Source organism: Hemiscyllium ocellatum, chromosome 13, assembly GCF_020745735.1.
Source record: "Hemiscyllium ocellatum isolate sHemOce1 chromosome 13, sHemOce1.pat.X.cur, whole genome shotgun sequence".
In the NCBI taxonomy this organism is placed as follows: Eukaryota; Metazoa; Chordata; class Chondrichthyes; order Orectolobiformes; family Hemiscylliidae; genus Hemiscyllium; species Hemiscyllium ocellatum.
The window spans coordinates 5,926,144-5,947,307 of NC_083413.1; the positions used below are offsets into that span (position 1 = coordinate 5,926,144).

At 43.0% G+C, this 21,164-nt stretch overlaps 1 protein-coding gene across 8 annotated transcripts in view; it reads right to left on the bottom strand.

Annotated features, from left to right (window-relative positions):
* The window catches only part of LOC132821757 (transcription factor Dp-2-like), a 207,160-nt gene that overhangs the window by 105,210 nt on the left and 80,786 nt on the right, over positions 1-21,164 (bottom strand). The window contains exon 1 of one of the 8 annotated variants that reach the window (XM_060834501.1): positions 10,973-11,058. The exons of 6 other annotated variants lie outside the window; for them this stretch is intronic. The gene's annotated coding sequence lies outside the window, so the exon portion shown is untranslated. Of the gene's footprint in view, positions 1-10,972; positions 11,059-21,164 lie in introns of those variants that run through there. One more of the 8 variants, XM_060834503.1, reaches the window with a different exon arrangement.

Here is a 21,164-nt window from a genome sequence, read left to right on the forward strand (position 1 = left end):
GCCAGGATTGTGACACTGCCAACAGAAAATGAATTACAGCTTCAATAAAGGCAGAAGGGCTGGACTTTTCTTAATGTTCCTCGATAGGGTAAACTCTCAGCAGATGACTTTGTTAAGATGTTTGCAAGATCCTCCCGAATGACGAAAATGGGTTGTAAGGATTGGACTGAATCATGAATGTCTTCCAAAACTCCAGCCCTCGAACCATCAAAAGCCATTAAAGCAAGGTGATCTGTCATGGCAGCAACAGATCCTCGTGTGTCAGAAATCCATCCTTCTTTCTTAGGGATTTTAGCTGGAGTGGGGGAAGAGGAATCAGTCCAAGACATATCATACAAGATTGACTCTGAGCTAAAAGCGAGGGGGGGGGGGGAAGGAAGAGAACTCGAGGTCTCAAGATGGGGCTGCCAGAAAATGGGTAGAGGTTAGCACCTCCAAAAAAAAAGAAATCCCAAGTTTGGAGAGAGCAAGAATTAATTCACAGATCAGAATTAATTTTACAGATGAACAATAGCAGACACCAGAGATAGTAACAGTGCAGCAGCTTATATGTGTCACATCATTTTCAGTACTCAAGATTTGTACAGCTACACAAAACAATGACCGGAGACATGTGTGAAGCAATACAGCCAAGCCCTAGATACAAAACTACAGAATCATTTAATTTGTGAACACCAATCTTCGAATTTTCTTTCTTTCAGAAACCAAACTAATTCGATAAGCAGCTGTGACAGATGCCATTTGGTAACAATAAGTTTACTGAAGCTATGGTACTTATCATCATGTGTTTTGGAGATCCGTATTTATTTATAATCTTGTTGGGCCTTGCATTGGGCAATGACATTTAAAATAAAACAGGAACAGGAACCAATTAGGGAGACATTTATGCTCCAGCTGAGAATCACCTCACATTGAGAAATTCCAAAAAGCAGTTCACCTTTTGCAAATCTTCAAGCTTACAGAGGCGTCACTTTAGTTATTTCTTTTCAAGTTAAATAGAAAAGATGAGTAATTCACCAGAAACTTTTAAAAACAGAGGAATGAAATGCTTAACTAATCTGACATTTTTGATCCTTACCTTCACAGAAAGAAAACACCCTGTCTACTGGAATCTTATGTGGTGATAATTTTTATACAGCAAGTAATCATGACATCATCTAGGTTATACAGCACAGCAGAACAGAGGAGCTGAATGAACATAAGCAGCTGCTGCCAAATCATCTCTGGATTTACAACTCATTAAATTTCTTTCTCCATTGTTTCTGCTCATGGCAATACACAGTTCTCTCACACTTATCTCCATAAAACCAGTGCAACCCACTCCCCTTGCATACAATGTCATTTAAATTTCAATGTGAAATAAATATTGATCAAAACAAAGAAAGGCCTGTAATGTTCATTCCCATACTTCGCAACTGACTTTCAACAAGTGTTCATTATTGGGGAAAAGAAGACAAGACCGGACTCTGAAATTTCTTGCCCACTCACACCCTGCAGGGGTGTCTTCAGTTCCCAACACCCCCCACTCCCAACACCACCCTTACTGCAACCTAATAACAAGAGATTACTGGTTCATCCTGTAGCCTGGTTACTTCTTCAACAGACATCTACAAAACATTTCCAAAAGTAACATCACTGCCTCCAATATTCCAGATTTTGCAGTCATACAATGAGGAGGTTGGGAGAAATGTCTCACAAGCAAATTGAAAACATCAAGTTGTGGGATCAAAGCCCTACTGCTTGAGACAGATCGTTCATCTTCTGTCTCATATTAAATTAATCAGATAATTTGCTAAAAGTTTTAAGCCAAGTTTCAGAATGTGCAGATCATAAAGCAGTGAAATCCCTTCCAAGGATCCACACACTCCCAGCTGTCCAGGAGGAACACCTGCTTGGGCAGCAGGACTCCAAGTGCAACACCCCATGGTCTGAATGCCAGCACAGGTGGTGAATATGCTTTGGCACTGACCAAAAAAGCTGCTGACTGCTGGAGCAGCTGCTTTTGGTGGAATGCCCAGAAAGCAAGAAAAACTACCACCTGTCTCAATAAGCCTATCAGTACAGATGACATCCACAACAATCAACACAGAGGCATTACTGATGGGGCTGGAAAGAAAGCAGAATACAGACTGTAGGAGAAAGAATGGCATTGACACAAACACTCAGTTAAATAAAATTATTTCCAGTAGCAGAAGGGACGAATGACATTAATACTTTTGGCACGGGTATCGAAAAACAAATGCTGTATTATCAAGGCTTAATAAGGCAATTTTGAAAAGCTTCATCTCATTAAGCACTGACGGTATTGTGAGAGGCTGTAGTGAACACAAGCATGATTTAGACAAACAGAGTTAATGATCCACTACTTCAACAACTTACATTTATATAGCACAGCAAATGTAGCAAAGCACCTCAAGATGCTTCCTGCTATCAAACAAAAGTTGGCAGCAAGTCTCTTGAGGACAGACAGGTGACTAAAAGCCTGATGAAGGAGGTAGGTTTTAAGGAACGTCTGAAAGGAAGCCAAAGAAAGAGATAGAGAGGCAGATAGTTTCAGGAAAAGAATTCCACAGCTTGGGACCGAGGCAGCTGAAAGCACAGCTGCCACTGTGGAAAAACAATATTCAACTACGTACAAGAGGCCAGAACGAGGGAGCACAGAGGCCTCAGAGGTTGGAACAGGTTTCAAAGATAGGTTGGTTTAACATCATAAAGGATCTGAACGCAAGGATGAGACTTTTAAATTGGAAGGGTTATGATAGAGGCCAATGTACATTAGCAGCACGGAGTGATGGGTGAATGGGATTTGACGTGAATTGGCAAATGGACAGCAAGCTTCAACCAGGAAAGACCATGATGCAGCAGTATGTCATTGCAATGATAATCTAGAGGCTCAGGCTATTGCACTGGGAACATGAATGCAAATCACACCACAGCAGAAAAATACGGAACGAGCTGCCAGAGGAAGTGGTACAGGAGGGTACAATTACATTTAAGAGACATCTGAACAGTTACATGGATCAGAAAGGTTTAGAACGATATGAGCCAAACGGGACTAGTCACTTTAGGAATTCCTGATGAAGGGCTTTTGCCCAAAATGTTGAATCTCCTGCTCCTCGGATGCTGCCTGACCTGCTGTGCTTTTTCAGCACCACACTCTCGACTCTGATCTCCAGCATCTGCAGTCCTCACTTTCGCCTAGCTTAAGAAACCTGGTCAACATTGTCAAAGGGTCTATTTCTATGCTGCATAGCTCTATGGCTCCATGAAATTAAGTTCAATTAATGAATAAAGTTCTGGGAATTGAAAGCTAACCATGATATTAACATCAATTGCCCCCCAATATTCATAAAGGAAGGAAATCTGCTGTCCTTACCTAGTCTGGGGTACATGTGACTTCAAACCAAAAGCAATGTAGCAGACTATTAGCTGCCACCTGAAATGGCCTTTGTTCAGTTGTACCAACCTGCTACAAAAAAGTTAAAAAGGAATGAAATCGATTGACCACCAATGCTACCTCCGAGCTGTGGGATGCTGAGTACATTCAGACTGGCGTGCCAATGGATGGTTTCTGCTTCCAGAAGCCCAGGCACAAAACCTGGACAATCTCCAAAAGATTAGAGGGAATGTTGCTAATGACCAGGCACCGGAAATGACAGTGGCCTGTTTAGTACCGCTGATCTTATAAAAAAGTCCTCTTTACAAATACCTGTGGGATATGCACCAAAATTGAGAGAGTAATCCCATAGATTTCTCAAGTGATAGAATGACATAACCATCCTCATAGAACCATACCTGACATACAAAGGGCTCTTATGGTGTGGCGTAACATCTCTACTTCTAGGTCAGAGGCTCAGTTTCAAGTGTCACATGCTCCAAAGTGCATCATAACATGTCTGAGTGGGTCAATTAGGAATCTATGATTTGCAGCCAGAAGCCACCATCACCATCCTGGGAAAGACCCCATCCATCCATGTGCCAGATGAATCAAACAGTTCCACAATTACTGAATCAGATCTAAACTTTTCAGTCCTGGCACATCCAGTTGTGAATGGTATGGACAATTAAACGACTCACTGAAGAAGGTGGCTTCATAAACCTCTTCAATAATGGAGGAGCCCAGCAAAAGCTGAATCATTTGCAACAATCTTCAGCCAGAAGTACCAAGGGGATGACCCACCTTGGCCTCCTCCAGTGCTCCCTAGCACCACAGTTGTCGATCTTCAGCCAACTCAATTCACGATATCAAGAAACCATTGAGGCACTAGCTACTGCAAAGTTATTGGCCTTGACAATAGTCCAGCAACAACTCTAAAGAGTTGTGCTCCAGAACTTGCTGTTCCCCTCGCCAAGATGTTCCAATGCAGCTACACTGCTGGCACCTACCAAACAATGTGGAAATTGCCCAGGTATGTCTTATATGCCAAAAGCAGGACAAATCCAATTTCACCAATTACTGCTCTTCAGCCTCTTCTTGATCATCAGAAAATGATGGAAGGGGTCTCACCTCACGTTCAGCTTGGGTCTTGCTAGGTCCATTCAACTCCTGACCTCATTCCAGCCTTGGTCCAAGACCAAAAGAGGTAAATTCTAAAGCTGAGATGGGAACGACTGCTCTTACCATCAAAGCACCATTTGACTAAGTGTGGCATCAAGGAGCTATAGCAAAATCAAAGCCAACAGAAATTCCAGGAAACCTCTCCACTGGTTGTTGTCATGCTTAGCACAAAGGATTGTGGTTGTTGGAGGTCAATCATCTCAATGTCCATGTGGTTTTAGGGAAGGAAACTGGCATCCTTACACGAAATCTGACTCCAGACTCACAACAATGCGGCTGACTCTTAGCTGCCCTTGAGCAATTAGGGATGGGCATTAAATGTTGACCTGGTCAGTGACACCCTCATTGTGAATGAAAAGTGAAAAAAAGGACTTGCAAAAGAACAGCTCAAACATCTTGCTATAATGGTCAGGATTTAGCCCTCGAATCTCATGAGATCACTTTTTGTCTGTTTTGAGTTGAAAAAAGGGGGCCCTCAGTTTAACGCCTCACTGGAAAATGTAGTACACCGTGAGCACATGGCTAAAGCGTCAGCTGTGAATGAGCATTTAAATACCCCTTGAAGGTTAATCCATGATTTCCTAACTCTCTGCTTACACTGTCAGAACCTGAATCAAGCTGGCATTAGAAGAAGAGGTGACTGCAGAGGTTACCTGAATGGATATGATCTAACAGCTGCAGAGTGAAATAGCAGAAGGATTTTTTCCTGTACTTTCCACTATTAGAGATTAGATAGAGATTACTTACAGTGTGGAAACAGGCCCTTCGGCCCAACAAGTCTACACCGACCTGCCGAAGCGCAACCCACCCATACCCCTACATTTACCCCTGACCTAACACTACGGGCAATTTAGCATGGCCAATTCACCTGACCCACACATTTTTGGACTGTGGGAGGAAACCGGAGCACCCGGAGGAAACCCACGCAGACACAGGGAGAACGTGCAAACTCCACACAGTCAGTCGCCTGAGTCGGGAATTGAACCCGGGTCTCAGGCGCTGTGAGACAGCAGTGCTAACCACTGTGCCACCCACTGCTCCACATTACTTGCTCCACAGAGATTTCTGTAGTCTAAGATGATCTTTGGCCTCATGAACTGATCTGTGAAAAATATCCGAAGGGGAAGTGTAGCAGTAATTTCTCTGGACTTGTATTCCAGAATCTCCAGGACACTGCTCTGGGGACAAGGGTTCAAATCCGACCACGGCAGTTAGTGAAGTTTGAATTCAATGTTAAAAGATCTAGAATAGAAAACCAGCCTCACAATAACTATGTCAGCACTTACAATTGTTGTAAAAACCCATCTGGTTCATTAATGTCCTGCAGGGAAGGAAATCTGCCAGCATGCGTCTCTAGCAATATGGTGGAAATGAGGAATGCAGATGCTGGAGATCAGAGTCCAGATTTAAGTGGTACTGGAAAAGCACAGCAGGTCAGGCAGCATTCGAGGAGCAGGAAAATTGATGTTTCGAGCAAAAGCCCTTCATCATTAAGGGCCCCTAACGAAAACATCAATTTTCCTGCTTTTTGGATGCTGCCTGACCTGCTGTGCTTTTCCAGCACCACTCTAATCTTGAATCTCTAGCAATGTGGTTGACTCTCAACTGCCCTCTAGACAATTAGGGATGGGCAATAAATGTTGGCCTAGCTAGCGAAACCCACATTCCATGAAGAAATTTTCCAAAATCAATCACTTCAGGCTTTCATCATCTCCAAGACCTCTCTGAAAACACTCAAAACAAAATGGTAACATCACATATGCAAGTTACTTATTCTACGTCCGGTACACAACGTGTAGGTCAGAAAATTAAACCATTTCACACAAAATTATAAAGATGAATAACTACAAAGTTATAAAGATGAAACACAGAATTGAATTGTAACAGCATGAAAGGATGAGATTCAAAGGACAGAAAACATTAGGCTATAAATAATCTTTGATCTTTCCTCTGAGATTGCAACAAAGAAAAAAGGGAAATGAATTATTTAATCCAAAAATATTTACAGGAAACAAGGGGAGGGGAAGAAGTGATGTATCTAAAATATTGGATTTTGACCTTGGAGCACAATTCCAGCCACATTTAACAGACATGTGAATATGCATGAAAGTTTGGCCACAGAACTACACAGGCTTAATGCAAACAACTTTTGAGACTATTAAAACTGAAGCAAAGTACTGCACATGCTGGAGATTTAAAATAAAATGTAAAAAGTGATGGTGAAACTCATCAAATCTGGCAGCATCTCTGGAAAGAGAAAGAAAGCTAACATTTCGAGTCCAGTATTGGACTGGTGGTTAGATTAGATTAGATGCCCTATAGTGTGGAAACAGGCTCTTCAGCCCAACAAATCCACACCGACCCTCCGAAGTGTAACCCACCCAGACCCATACATTTACCCTTGACTAGGCACCTCACACTATGGGCAGTTTAGCATGGCCAATTCACTTCACCTGCACATCTTTGGATTGTGGGAGGAAACTGAAGCACCTGGAGGAAACCCACCCAGACACAGTTGCCAGAGGTGGGAATTGAACCCGGGCCCCTGCTGCTGTGAGGCAGCATTGCTAACCACCAAGCTACAGTGCCACCAGACACATGATGAAGGTGCAGCACTCCGAAAGCTAGTGCTTCCAAATAAACCTAGTGTTGTATGATTTTTAACTTAATTTCAAGTCCAATATGAGTTTTCTTTAGTATACAACAGATCCACTAAGTTTCTCGATTACTTTCTGCTCTTATTTCAAGACTGCTGTCTGATCTGCCACATTTCTGTGCCTTCTAAATCTTTCAATACATTAGCTTCTTACTTATAATTAACAAGTAGCAGGGATTGCATTTCCTGAATTCTTCCTTTGAAAGGCATTTAAGTTAGAATAATGGTCACCTGAGCAGGAATTGGAAGGCCATATTCTCTAAAAAGAACTAAGATAGTAATATAAGCCAGCAGAACTGACGTTAATTAACAGAAGGACTAAAGTTAATTAATAAAGAATTTGAATTTACATTACACAAAACACCTTCAGTACTTCACACACAGTGAATCACATGGCCAGTGTAGCCTTTGTAGTTCTGTAAACAAACTCAACAGCCAATTTGGGGGAAAAAAATTGCTGGAGAAACTCAGCAGATCTGGCAGCATCTGTGGAGAGAGATAAACAGAGTTAGCATTTCAAGTCCAAAGTTACTCTGATTCAGAAGTTGAACATTCAATTCAAATTCATTGAATTTCAGAACGTTGTGAAGAAGTTAAATCAGACTCCAAGTGGTAACAGTATTTCTCTCTTCACAGATGCTGCCATACCTGCTGAATTCCTCCAATATCTTCAGTTTTTATTTCAGATTTCCAGCACTTGTAGTATTTTGCTTCTATTTGCAAAGAAGAGCAAAATACTATGAACAGTAATAAATTGCTGGTACGTCAGACATAGAATTAGGAGCAACAGTCCCTCTAACCTGCTCTGCTATTCAGTATGGATCTCATCTCAGCCTCAACTCCACTTTGCTGTCCGCTCCCCATTACCTTTTAACCCATTAAATTAGATTCCCTACATGGGGACACAGGCCCTTCGGCCCAACCAGTCCACACCGACCCTCCGAAGAGTAACCCACCCAGACCCATTTCCCGCTGACTAATGCACCTAATACAATGGGCAATTTAGCATGGCCAATTCACCTGACCTTTGGACTATGGGAGGAAACTGGAGCACCCGGAGGAAACCCACATAGACACGGGGAGAATGTGCAAACTCCACACAGACAATTACTCGAGGCGGGAATCGAACCTGAGACCCTGGTGCTATGAGACAGCAGTGCTAACCACATTACTAATTAAAAATTGGAACCTGTTCCTCCTCATATTTATTCAGCATTCCGGCATCGACCACACTCTGGGGTTGTGAATTCGAGCTTCGCCATCTTTTCAGGGAAGTGCTCATGAATATTTTTTACCCTTTCACTTACAGTATATACTATCTCTTAGCGGTTCCTCTGAATCAAGGATAATTTGCTATCACTCTGGTTCGAGGTCTCTGAAATGGATATACATCAGATCTTTTGCTTTTGAACATGTGCGCATTTTGGTAGCAGATTACTGCATCCCTGACAAGCCCGACCCCAAAATAATGTCAACACAATGGGCGAGAATTATTATTGTCAATAATAATGTTCTAAGGATATGGGAAGGAATCACACTATGAATTTGAATTCAACTAAAAATGCTGGAATAAAGGTTCAGTCTAATGATAACCATTCAACCACTGTTGATTGTCATAAGAATCTATATAATGTCCTCTGGGGTAAGAAATCTGCTATCTTTATCTGATCTGGCTTACATGTGACTCCAGATCAACAGAAATGTGACTGACTTTTAACTGCACTCTGGTTGATCAGAGATGTAAAAAATAAGGTCTGCAGATGCTGGAGATCACAGTTGAAAATGTGTTGCTGGTTAAAGCACAGCAGGTCAGGCAGCATCCAAGGAATAGGAAATTCGACGTTTCGGGCATAAGCCCTTCATCAGGAATTCCTGATGAAGGGCTTATGCCTGAAACGTCGAATTTCCTATTCCTTGATCAGAGATGGGCAATATGTGCTGACCTAGACAGCAATGTCCACATCCCCTAAATGAATTAAAACATTATCCACGATTTGGAGGTGCTGGTGTTGGACTGGGGTGTACAAAGTTAAAAATCACACAACACCCGGTTATAATCCAACAGGTTTAATTGGAAGCACACTAGCTTTTGGAATGTCACTTCCTCATTAGGTGGTTGTGGCAAAAATCACTACTTAGTTTGTTTGTTTTTCAAAATCATCCCTACTATTGGCATGTGCCAACAGTTCTCCCAAGCACCTTGCCCAGGTATGTCACTTATTCTTGCACAAGTGTTCCAGAAAGCTATTGGGCTGTGGCACAGCATATGTTCTCACCCAACACTCATTCCAGCAGGGGTCACTACCTAGCAACCAGAAGCAAAGACTGGTTGATTTTTGTTCTTCCTAATTGGAGGAGGTTGTTCTTTGGAAACATGCAATATCTAAGCTAATTTCAACAGAAAAAACATCAAAACACATAACCATTTTAATAAAAAAGAAAATTAAATTCTGGAACTCAAAATAGAATGACTTCAAAATGAAAGACAAATCACATCTGTTCTGACATCATCAGAAGCAGTGTTAGAAGGCCCTAATTCAGAGGATGTTGGTATACCATGCATGTGCCTGTAATTTTTCTATTCAGTCAATTCCTGATCAAGGTACTTTCACACAGGGATAGGGAGATGAGGAGATGTGAGGCAACTCTGTCTACCCCGACCCCTTGCCTTGCCCAACTTCCCCACTGCAGGACAGAGACCAACAGCAATACAAGATGGAAATTCATGAGTTCACCCCACTTTAGGGGATGTAGAGGTACAAACAAAAATAAATTGAAACACGGAAACTCACTTACAAAGTTCTCTGCAACTTCTGGCAGTTAATATAACTTAATCCAAAATATACATGATGTTATAATCATGATGTACGAATATCAAAGGATTGCAGTTAAATTTGGTTTTCAATGTACCAAAAAAACAAAATGTTCACACACAACCCTTTGAAAAATACCACTGGTTTTTACTTGATCAAAAAATGAACACGATTTCACTTCCACCAACAGATTTATGTAGGTATATGTCAGGTGGCGTGGAGAGGGGGCAGAGAGAGAGAGAGAGAGATGCAGATATATTTTATTTGCCAACCTAAGCCCAGGTGGCAGATACCAAACAGTTCCATACACACATAAACACGCACACATACTGCCTGACAATAACCCATAAGGGCAGCGGAATGCACTAGCTCCTTTATGAACAAACAATAGCTCAACTTCATTAGAATACAGCTGACCACCAACTTCTATTCCACTGCATTAAATGCCCTGAACAAAAGAACACCACCGTTGATGTAAGATATTGTAGGAACAGTACGAGACTGGCATATTCAGAGAATGTGCCAGATTTTTCTTTTAGAAACATCATGCACGGAAACTGAAACTTCTTAATGTACTTTACTCAAGAAGCACCTTTTGTTGCCAGCACCATGACAATGTTCTGAACGTGCTTCTAAAATCAACGTTTAATTCTGTACACCAGCAGACAGATCTTTAGGAAGGCAAAACAATGCCCAGTGGAGCTGGTGGAAATTATTTTCACTCTTTAAAATTATGTCTGTTGCAAGCTAGGCTTTAACTTTGCCCCTCCCCCCCTCCACACTATGCACTTTGCTTAAACTGAAACTTCCAGTATGCTTTGCAACTGGGGTAATAAGCTATTTACGACTCTAGGATCGCTGAATCTAAGATACAAAGGGGATGAAGGTATTGCTCACATTAAGGCTGCTGTAGTAATGATAAATTATAAAAGCTCTCTCTTTTACCTGGACTCAGAAAGCATGCTCTCACTGCAGTACCCAACAGAATACTCTCCAGTCTTTGTTAGCATTCAATGGAAACTTGAGACTCCTGCAGACTGTATCAATCAACAACAGGCTCCCCCTCCCATATCAACACACATCTCTCAGTGCATCCTGTCCACACTGCAAATATATACTGTGTGCATATTGTTTTAAAACCCACAAATGACTGCATCACTGCCCACTGAAAGTTTAGCAGCTGGGAGGTAAAATATAAGAGGTGCAATCTGCGATTCTTACATCAGCTACTTCAGTCTGCCCAGTATACAGGCTACACTGAGCAGTACAGGACAACTCTTGTTATGTGTCTACAAATTGGAAGCAGGTAATCAGTCTTAAATCCAAGATTTTCTTCCCTTTCCCTTTTTTTTAAAAGGAAAAAATTGCCACTCAGGAAGTAAACACATCATGTCAATAAAATGGAACATCATTAGCACTTTTGCTAAAAAAAATTAAAGATTGCTATATGCATTTTGAATACTGATCCAATATTAGATGCATCAAAACTTATTTTTTCGATTTAGTTTTGCGACAGAAACGAATTCAGTGCATAAAAACAAAACATTTTATCTGCTCCAAATCTGTATGTTTAAATACTCATAAACATTATTTTACTGTTTTTATCTGTTACATGCTACAGGAAATCTATGGAGGGGGAATATAAAATACTAATGTGATATAAGCTAGTTATTTTGTCAAGGGTAGTGAGGGTACAGGCTGGAGGTAGGTAGTCTACTGCTCACCTTCACTCCCCTGCCATCACCCAGTCTAACTTAAGCAAAACCATAGGCAGCAGGTCCACCAATAAAGAGAAGACACAGAATAACTAGCAATAGCAAGGATGAAATAATACTGTGGACTTTCATTTAGTATTAAGCACAAGTTATTTCTTAGGTGCAGCCAATATTGAAATACAGATTTTCAGATTCAGGTCAAAGATGAGGAAAAGTATTCCAAAATTGCACAGAAGGTGAGATTATTTGTATAACTGCTGTTTTTGATACCCCCAGAAGATACTTGTAACCTGATATTTCCAACGGACCGGTCAACCTGACCAATCTCAGGTTGTGTGAATCATCAATATCGAGTCAAGGGGTCATACAGCACAAAAACAGACTCTTCGGTCCAACTCATCCATGATGATCAGACATCCCAATCTGACCAAGTCCCATTTCCCAGCATTTGGCCTATATCCCTCTAAACCCTTCATATTCATATACCTATCCGGATGCCTTTTAAATGCTGTAATTGTACCAGCCTCCACCACTTCCTCTGGCAGCTCATTCCATACACACACCACCCTCTGTGTGAAAAATTTACTTGTCAGATCCTTTTAAATCTTTCCCATCTTACCTTAAACGAATTCCCTCTAGTTCTGAACTCCCCCACCCTAGGATTATTCATCCTATCCATGCCCCTCATGATTTTATAGACCTCTATATGGTCACCCCTCAGCCTCCGATGCTCCAGGGAAAATAGCCTTAGCCGAGTCAGCCTGTCCCAATAGCTCAAACCCTCCAGTCCCAGCAATATCCATGTAAATGGAACAGATATTGCGTGTCCTTGATAGGGATGTCCCTGTCAGGCAGGGAGGAAGTGATAAGGTAAGGGAACCGTGGTTCACGACAGAAATTGCATCTCTTATTAAGAAGAAGAAGGCTTATGTGTTGAGGAGGCAAGATGGTTCAGATGAGGCGATGGAGAGTTACAGATCAGCTTGGAAGGATTTAAAGAGACAGTTAAGATGAGCAAAGAGAGGACACGAGCAGTATTTAGGAAGTAGAATAAAGGAGAACCCTAAAGCTTTCTATAGGCATGTGAGGAATAAAAGGATGACTAGGGTAGGAATAGGGCCAGTCAAAGACAGAAGCGGGAAGTTGATTGTGAACCCTGTGGAAATCGGAGAGGTGCTAAACAAACATTTCTCATCGGTTTTCACTCAGGAAAAGGAGGATATTGTAGACGAGAAGAATGAGGTACGAGATATTTGACTAGAAAGGATCGAAGTTAGTTAAGAACAGGTATTATCAATTCTAGAAGGAGTGAAAGTAGACAAGTCCCTTGGACCAGATGGGATTTATCTGAGGATTCTCTGTGAAGCTAGGGAGGAGATAGCAGAGCCTTTGGCTTTGACATTTGAGTTGCCATTGTCTACAGGTTTAGTACCAGAGGACTGGAGGATTGTAAATGTTGTGCCCTTGTTCAAGAAGGACAGTAGAGATGACCCAGGTAATTATAGACCAGTGAGCCTTACTTCTATTGTAGGAAATGTTTTGGAAAGGATTGTAAGAGATAGGATTTCTAATCATCTAGCAAGCAACAATTTGATTTCAGATAGTCAACATGGTTTCATCAAGGGCAGGTCGTGCCTCACACACGTCACTAAGTTTTTTTGAGAAGGTGACCAAGCATGTAGATGAGGGTAGAGCAGTTGACGTGGTATACATGGACTTCATTAAAGCCTTTGATAAGGTTTCACATGGTAGGCTGTTGGAGAAAATGCAGAGGCATGGAATTGAGGGTGATTTAGCAGTTTGGATTAGAAACTGGCTTTCTGAAAGAAGGCAGCGAGTGGTGGTTGATGCAAAATATTCAGCCTGGAGTCCAGTTACTAGTGGTGTGCTACAAGGATCTGTTTTGGGACCACTGCTGTTTGTCATTTTTATAAATGACTTAGACACAAGCATAGATGGATGGATTAGTAGATTTGGAGATGACACTAAAGTCGGTGGAGTAGTGGACAGTGTGGAAGAATGTTACAGATTGCAGGGGGCTTGGATAAACTGCAGAATTGGGCTGAAAGGTGGCAAATGGAGTCCAATGCAGCTAAATGTGAGGTGATGCACTTTGGGAAGAATAACATGAAGGCAGAGTACTCAGTAAATGGAAAGATTCTTGGTAGTGTGGATGTGCCGAGGGATTTTGGAGTCCATGTACATAGATCCCTGAAAGTTGCCACCCAGGTGGATAGTGCTGTTAAGAAGGTATACGGTGTGTTCGGTTTCATTGGTAGAGGGATTGAGTTCCAGAACCGCAATATCATGCTGCAACTATACAAAATGCTGGTGCGGCCACATTTGGAATATTGTGTACAGTTCTAGTCCCCATATTCCGGGAAAGATGTGGAAGCATTGGAAAAGGTGCAGAAGAGATTTACCAGGATGTTGCCTGGTCTGGAGGGAAGGTCTTACGAGGAAAGGCTGAGAGACTTGGGTCTGTTCTCATTGGAAAGAAGAAGGCTAAGGGGGGATTTGATAGAGACATACAAGATGATCAAAGGATTAGATAGGGTAGACAGTGAAAGTCTTTTTCCTAGGATGATGACGTCAGCTTGTACGAGGGGGCATAGCTACAAATTGAGGGGTGATAAATTTAAGACAGACATCAGAGGCAGGTTCTTTACGCAGAGAGTGGTAAGGGCATAAAATGCCCTACCTGCCAATGTAGTCAACTCAGCCACATTAGGGAGATTTAAACAATCCTTAGATAAGCACATGGATGATTTTGGGATAGTGTAGGGGGACGAGCTGAGAATAGGTCACAGGTCGGCGCAATATTGAGGGCCGAAGGGCTTGTTGTGCGCCGTATTGTTCTATGTTCTAAATATTTTCTACATCATCTCAAGTTTAATAACATCCTTCCTATAGGAGGGTGGACAGAATTGTAGGCATTATGATTAGATTAGATTCCAAACAGTGTGGAAACTGGCCCTTCGGCCCAACAAGTCCACACCAAACCTCCAAAGAGTAATCCATCCAGACCCATTCCTTCTGACTAATGCACCTAACACTACGGGCAATTTAGCATGGCCAATTCACCTGACCTGCACATCTTTGGACTGTGGGAGGAAACCGGAGCACCGGGAGGAAGCCCACACAGACACGGGGAGAATGTGCAAACTCCACACAGACGGTCGCCAGAGGCTGGAATCGAACCTGGGACCCTGGTGCTATAAGGCAGCAGTGCTAACCACTGAGCCACCGTGTCACCTCATAAAACTGCTCAAGGTGAGGCTCGAACTCACAACCTCAGCATTGCACACGACTCCATACTGACATATAAGTACCACACGCCGACCGATCACGCAGCTGGAGCTGCACTAAAGTGTATTATTCCAAAAGTGGGCTCACCAATGTCCTGTAAAGCTATACAGTCACCTTCCAACTCCTACACTCAATGCACTGACCAATAAAGGCAAGCGTGTCAAACAACTTCTTCACCACCCATCTTCCTGCAACTCCACTTTCAAGGAACTATGAACCTGCACTCCTAGGTCTCTTTATTTGGCAATACTCCCCAGCACGTTACCATTAAGTATATTAGTCCTGCCCTGATTTGCCTTACCAAAATACAATGCCTCACGTTTATCTAAATTAACCTCCATCTGCTACTCCTTGACCCATTGCCCCATCTGATCAAGGTCCTGTTGTACTCAGAGATAACCTTGTTTACTGTCCACTACACCTCCAAATTTGGTGTCATCAGCAAACTTATTAACTATGCCTCCTTTGATGACATCCAAATGATTTATATAAATGACAAAAAGCATTGGACCCTGCACTGATCCTTGTGGAACACCACTGGTCACAGGCCTCCAGTCTGAAAGACAACCCTGCACCACCACCCTCTGTCTCCTGCCTTCAAGACAATTTTGTATCCATTTGGCTAGCTCTCTCTGGATTCCATGTGATCTAACCTTACTGACCAGTCTACCATGCAGAACCTTGTTGAACATTTTGCTGAAATCCATACAGACAACGTCAACTGCTCTACTTTCATCAACTTTCTTTGTGACCTCTCCAAAAAACACCATCAAGTTAGTGAAAACACAGTTACCCAAGGACAAAGCCATGCTGACTTTGTATAATCAGTCCTTACATTTTTTATCCCTCAGAATCCCTGCCAATAACTTAGTCATCCTCCAAATTCTACTACATGTCACCAATTCTCACTTCCAAGCCTCTTGCAGATTATTAAGCAATTCAGGCAACTCTCAGGCCAGAAAATCAGTCAGGTGATAAGAAGTGCCACAAATTACAGCTCAAAGGAATGGCTGTGGTGCAATACTAGTAATCCAGAACCCCAGGTTATATTCTGGGGATATGGCTTCAAATTTCCTTGAAATCTAAGTGTGAATCAGAATTGGAATCAAAAGCTAGCCCAAAGGCAACCTTGTAACTTCAGTACATTGAATTGCTCTTAAATTGCTTTAAAACTCCACAAGTGCAGAAGATATGAGAGTAGAATTAGACCATTCAGGCCATCAAGTCTGCTTGATCATCCAATTATGGTTGGTATGTTTCTCAACCTCATTCTTCCTTCTCCCCATAATCTTTGATCCCCTTAGCAGGCAAGAACCTATCCAGCTATCTGTCATAAATACACTAATGACTTGGCCTCCAAAGCCTTCTGTGGCAATGAGTTCCACAGATTCACCACCTTGAGGCTGAAGAAATTCCTCCTCATCTCAGTTCTAAAGAGTCGTCCCTTCACTCTGAGGCCGTTCTCTCAGCTTCTACTCTCTCCTACTCGTGAAAACATCTTCTCCACATGCAGAGACACCTGGATAGAGTGTAAGTTTCAGCGAGATTCCTCAAGAGTCGTCATCTGGCAAGCCCTTCACCACCAGGATCATTCTTGTAAACTTCCTCTGGACCTCTTCCAAGGCCAGCACATTCTTCCTTAAATTTGGGGCCCAAAACTGCTCACAATATTCCAAATGTGGGCTGACCAGTCTTATGCAACCTCAGTAGTGCATCTCTGTTCTTTTTTCCAGCCCTCTTGAAATGAATGTCAACAGTTGCAGTTGCCTTCCTACGTGCCAAGTGAACTGGCGTACGCACGGTGGCTCAGTGGTTAGCACTGCTGCCTCACAGCGCCAGCAAACCAGGTTCAATTCCCACTTCGGGCAACTGTCTGTGTGGAGTTTGCACATTCTCTCCGTGTCTGTATGGGCTTCCTCCCACAGTCCAAAGATGTGCAGGCCAGGTGAATTGGCCATGCTAAATTGTCCATAGTGATAGGTGCATTAGTCAGGAGTAAATGTAGGGGAATGGGTCAGGGTGGATTGCTCTTTGGAGGGTCGGTGTGGCCTTGTTGGGCCGAAGGGCCTGTTTCCACACTGTAGGGAATCTAATCTAATCTAACTCTGCTGGTAACATCCTCTTCATAAATTCATGTCGACTCTGTAAACTCAAAAATTTGCTCTCTAACTATTCAGTAATGACATCCTTTATCATAGATTCAAGTACTTTCCCTACTACTGCTAACAAGTCTGTAGTTCCTGCATTCTCTCACCCTCCTTACATTTGCAACCTTTAATTCCGTAACAGATTGAACAGAGTTGTAAAAGATGATCAGGGAGACTTCCTGCTGCCTTCTTCCATGAAGATAGGCACAAAGTACTTACTTAGTTTCTCTGCCATTTCCATCTGTCTCTACCTGTAATGAGCTTATCTTTGCTCATCTTTTCCTTTTTACATACCTAGAGAAGATTATACAGTCCATCAGAACAGGAACGTGATGAAGGATCTTAATGCCAACTATTTCGAAGTATGACCTAACAGCACAAGGAAGTTGGGCAAACTACTCCACTGGTGACAAATCACCTCCTTCCACAAGCGAACGACATCTTTTGTGTAACTTCACTCAATTATTTCTGTTCCACCCAGGTCCTGCCCTCTGTTGCATGGGATACTTCAGGAGATGTGAGTCCTCTTTGTGGGTCAGCTGTTCAGCTGGAACAAGCCCCTAACCTGTGCACCAACCCTTGGGCACACTGCCAAGGTGACAGACATTAGCATTCTGCACACTGCGTAGAGGAAGTTGTTGCTGCTTTAGCCTATTGAAACATCTGCCCTTAGTGAGGTTGATTTCCCAATCACTCTGAATCCCTGACCTTATATATAGAAGAGAACAATTATATACAGACCTCAAAGCATGTTTCTGCCATTATTGTGAAATGTATATTCATTGTACATTGTATCAGATCATATCCAGGAAAGTAAACTTCCCTTATTAAATAAAATAAAGCATAACTTTTAAATATATTCTGGAAATTTCAGTCAATTTTTAGATTACTACATGGTGCACAACTATTTTTGTTCCCATTTCTCAGCTGCTGTCTTGAAGTTGCTGAGTTTTACTGGAGCATGGTTCCACACTGCCAACCATGTTTCAGTATTTTGCTAAATTATCCATTCTTTCAGTGAAAACGTCAACTGGAAGTATTTATGGACTATTTAACAAGTTCACCCATTTGTCTCAGTTAACAATAATTTCCCCTATGCCTCGGGACCATAGGTTCAAGTTTCAGTCTCGGATATTTAGGGGACGTAGTGGCATAATGGAAAGGAAATGGGTGGCACAGTGGCTTAATGGTTAGCACTGCTGCCTCACAGCGCCAGAGACCCAGGTTCAATTCCCACCTCGGGCAACTGTCTGTGTGGAGTTTGCACATTCTCCCTGTGTCTGCGTGGGTTTCTTCCGGGTGCTCCGGTTTCCTCCCACAGTCCAAAGATGTGCAGGTCAGGTAAATTGCCCGTAATGTTAGGTGGATTAGTCAGGGGTAAATATAGGGATGTGGGTTTCTCTTCGGAGGGTCGGTGTGGACGTGTTGGACCGAAGGGCCTGTTCCACACTGTAGGTTATTTAATCTAAAATCCTTACCTGGTCTTGCCTACATCTAATTTAGGGAGAAACTGAGGACTGCACATGCTGGAGATCAGAGCTGAAAATGTGTTGCTGAAAAAGCGCAGCAGGTCAGGCAGCATCCAAGGAGCAGGAGAATCGATGTTTCAGGCATGAGCGCTTCTTCAGGAATGAGGAAAGTGTGCCAAGCAGGCTAAGATAAAAGGTAGGGAGGAGGGACTTGGGGGAGGGGCATTGGAAATGCGATAGGTGGAAGGAGATTAAGGTGAGGGTGATAGGTCAGAGTGGGGGTGGGGCCGGAGAGGTCAGGAAGAAGATTGCAGGTTAGCAAGGTGGTGCTGAGTTCAAGGGTTGGGACTGAGACAAGGTGGGGGGAGGGGTAATGAGGAAACTGGAGAAATCTGAGTTCATCCCTTGTGGTTGGAGGGTTCCTAGGCGGAAGATGAGGTGCTCTTCCTCCAGCCGTCGTGTTGCTAGGTCTGGCGATGGAGAAGTCCAAGGACCTGCATGTCCTTGGTGGAGTGGGAGGGGGAGTTGAAGTGTTGAGCCATGGGGTGGTTGGGTTGGTTGGTCCGGGTGTCCCAGAAGTGTTCTCTGAAACGTTCCGTCTCTCCAATATAGAGGAGGCGACATCGGGTGCAGCGGATGCAGTAAATGATGTGTGTGGAGGTGCAGGTGAATTTGTGGTGGATATGGAAGGATCCCTTGGGGCCTTGGAGGGAAGTGAGGGGGGAGGTGTGGGCGCAAGTTTTGCATTTCTTGCGGTTGCAGGGGAAGGTGCCGGGAGTGGAGGTTGGGTTGGGGGGGGGGGGGGGGGGGGGGGGGTGTGGACCTGACGAGGGAGTCACGGAGGGAATAGTCTTTTTGGAACGCTGATAGGGGAGGGAAGGGAAATATATCCCTGGTGCTGGGGTCCGTTTGGAGGTGGTGGAAATGATGACGGATGATACGATGTATATGGAGGTTGGTGGGGTGGTAGGTGAGCACCAGTGGGGTTCTGTCCTGGTGGTGATTGGAGGGGCAGGGCTCAAGGGCGGAGGAACGGGAAGTGGAGGAGATGTGGTGGAGATGGGGGGAAATTGCGGTCTTTGAAGAACGAGGCCATCTGGGTACGGTATTGGAACTGGTCCTCCTGGGAGCAGATGCAGCGGAGACGAAGGAATTGGGAATATGGGATGGCGTTTTTACAGGGGGCAGGGTGGGAGGAGGTGTAGTCTAGGTAGCTGTGGGAGGTACATCTAACTTAGGCCCCACGGCAATGTGGTTGTCTGATAACTGCCCCACGCAATTAAGGAAGGCTAATAAATGCTGGCCTAGCCAGTGCCACTCATATCCCAGAATGAATAAAAACCAGAATAATTGGCACATAATCTAAGATGGCACATTGCAGTTTTGAGGGATTAAATAAAAAGTACAAAGTTTTTTGTTCAGGTCAGCCAGACCAATTTGGTGTTCATCCTTGACAAACTATCAACAGCATCCATATTTCTCACTCTATTATTCTTCTGCTATCCCATTTCAACAAGGAGATTTATTTATTTATTGATTGATTGATTTATTGTAGTCACGTGTAGCTAAATATATCGAGTAGCTTTGCTTTGCGAGCAGTACAAGCAGATTTTGCAAACAAGGACATACAGATCATAGGGTGCTTAGACAGAACAAGGCATCCAGGTAACAATTGCACAGGTGGTGTGCAAAGCAAGATCAACATTAGCAAGATACAGAATTAGAATTTAGGTTTAAAAGTGTGGAACAGTTATAAGAAATCTTAGAATAAGATCTGCTGTAGGGGGCTCGCAGGGAGTTACCTGGTGTTGGAGACTGAGCAACTGTATCCTTGACCCCCATCCGAACTTCTGGTAAACCCCTGATTGTACACCCGTCCTCCTTGGCTCACTCAAAGCTGACACTGTCAATGGTTCTCTAGCTTCAATGACAACCACTTCTCTTCCATTGTCACCCTGTCCTTGGATGTCAGCTGTCATTCAGTGGGTATTGAAACTGTCCTCTCACTTGGAGGGTTTTAGACTCAAGTCTCATACAATAATCTAAGCCAATATTCCAGTATTACACTGAAGGGATGCTGCAGTGTTGAAGATGCCATCTTTCAGATGAGACTTTCAAAGCAAACTCTGGTCATCCAATGGACTAAAATAAGGCCTTCACACTATTTTGAAGAAAAGCAGGATAGCTATCCCCAGGATCCTGCCTAATATTTACTCCTTTATCAATATCATTATTAAAACTGATTAGCTGATCATCATTATATCACTATTTGCATGAGGTTGGTGTACACAATTGGCTGGTATGTTTCTTGCATTCAACAGTGGCTTTATTTCAGAAGTATTTCTTTGCCTGTAAAATGCTACAGATGATCCTGTAATTGTGAAAGTTGTGATCTAAACTCAAGTCCTTCTTTAAATAAAAAAATCCTCGATTTATCTGCCCTCATTAAATTATTGCTGCCTTGGACTCCTTGCTCTCCAGGATGGAGTTGTCACCT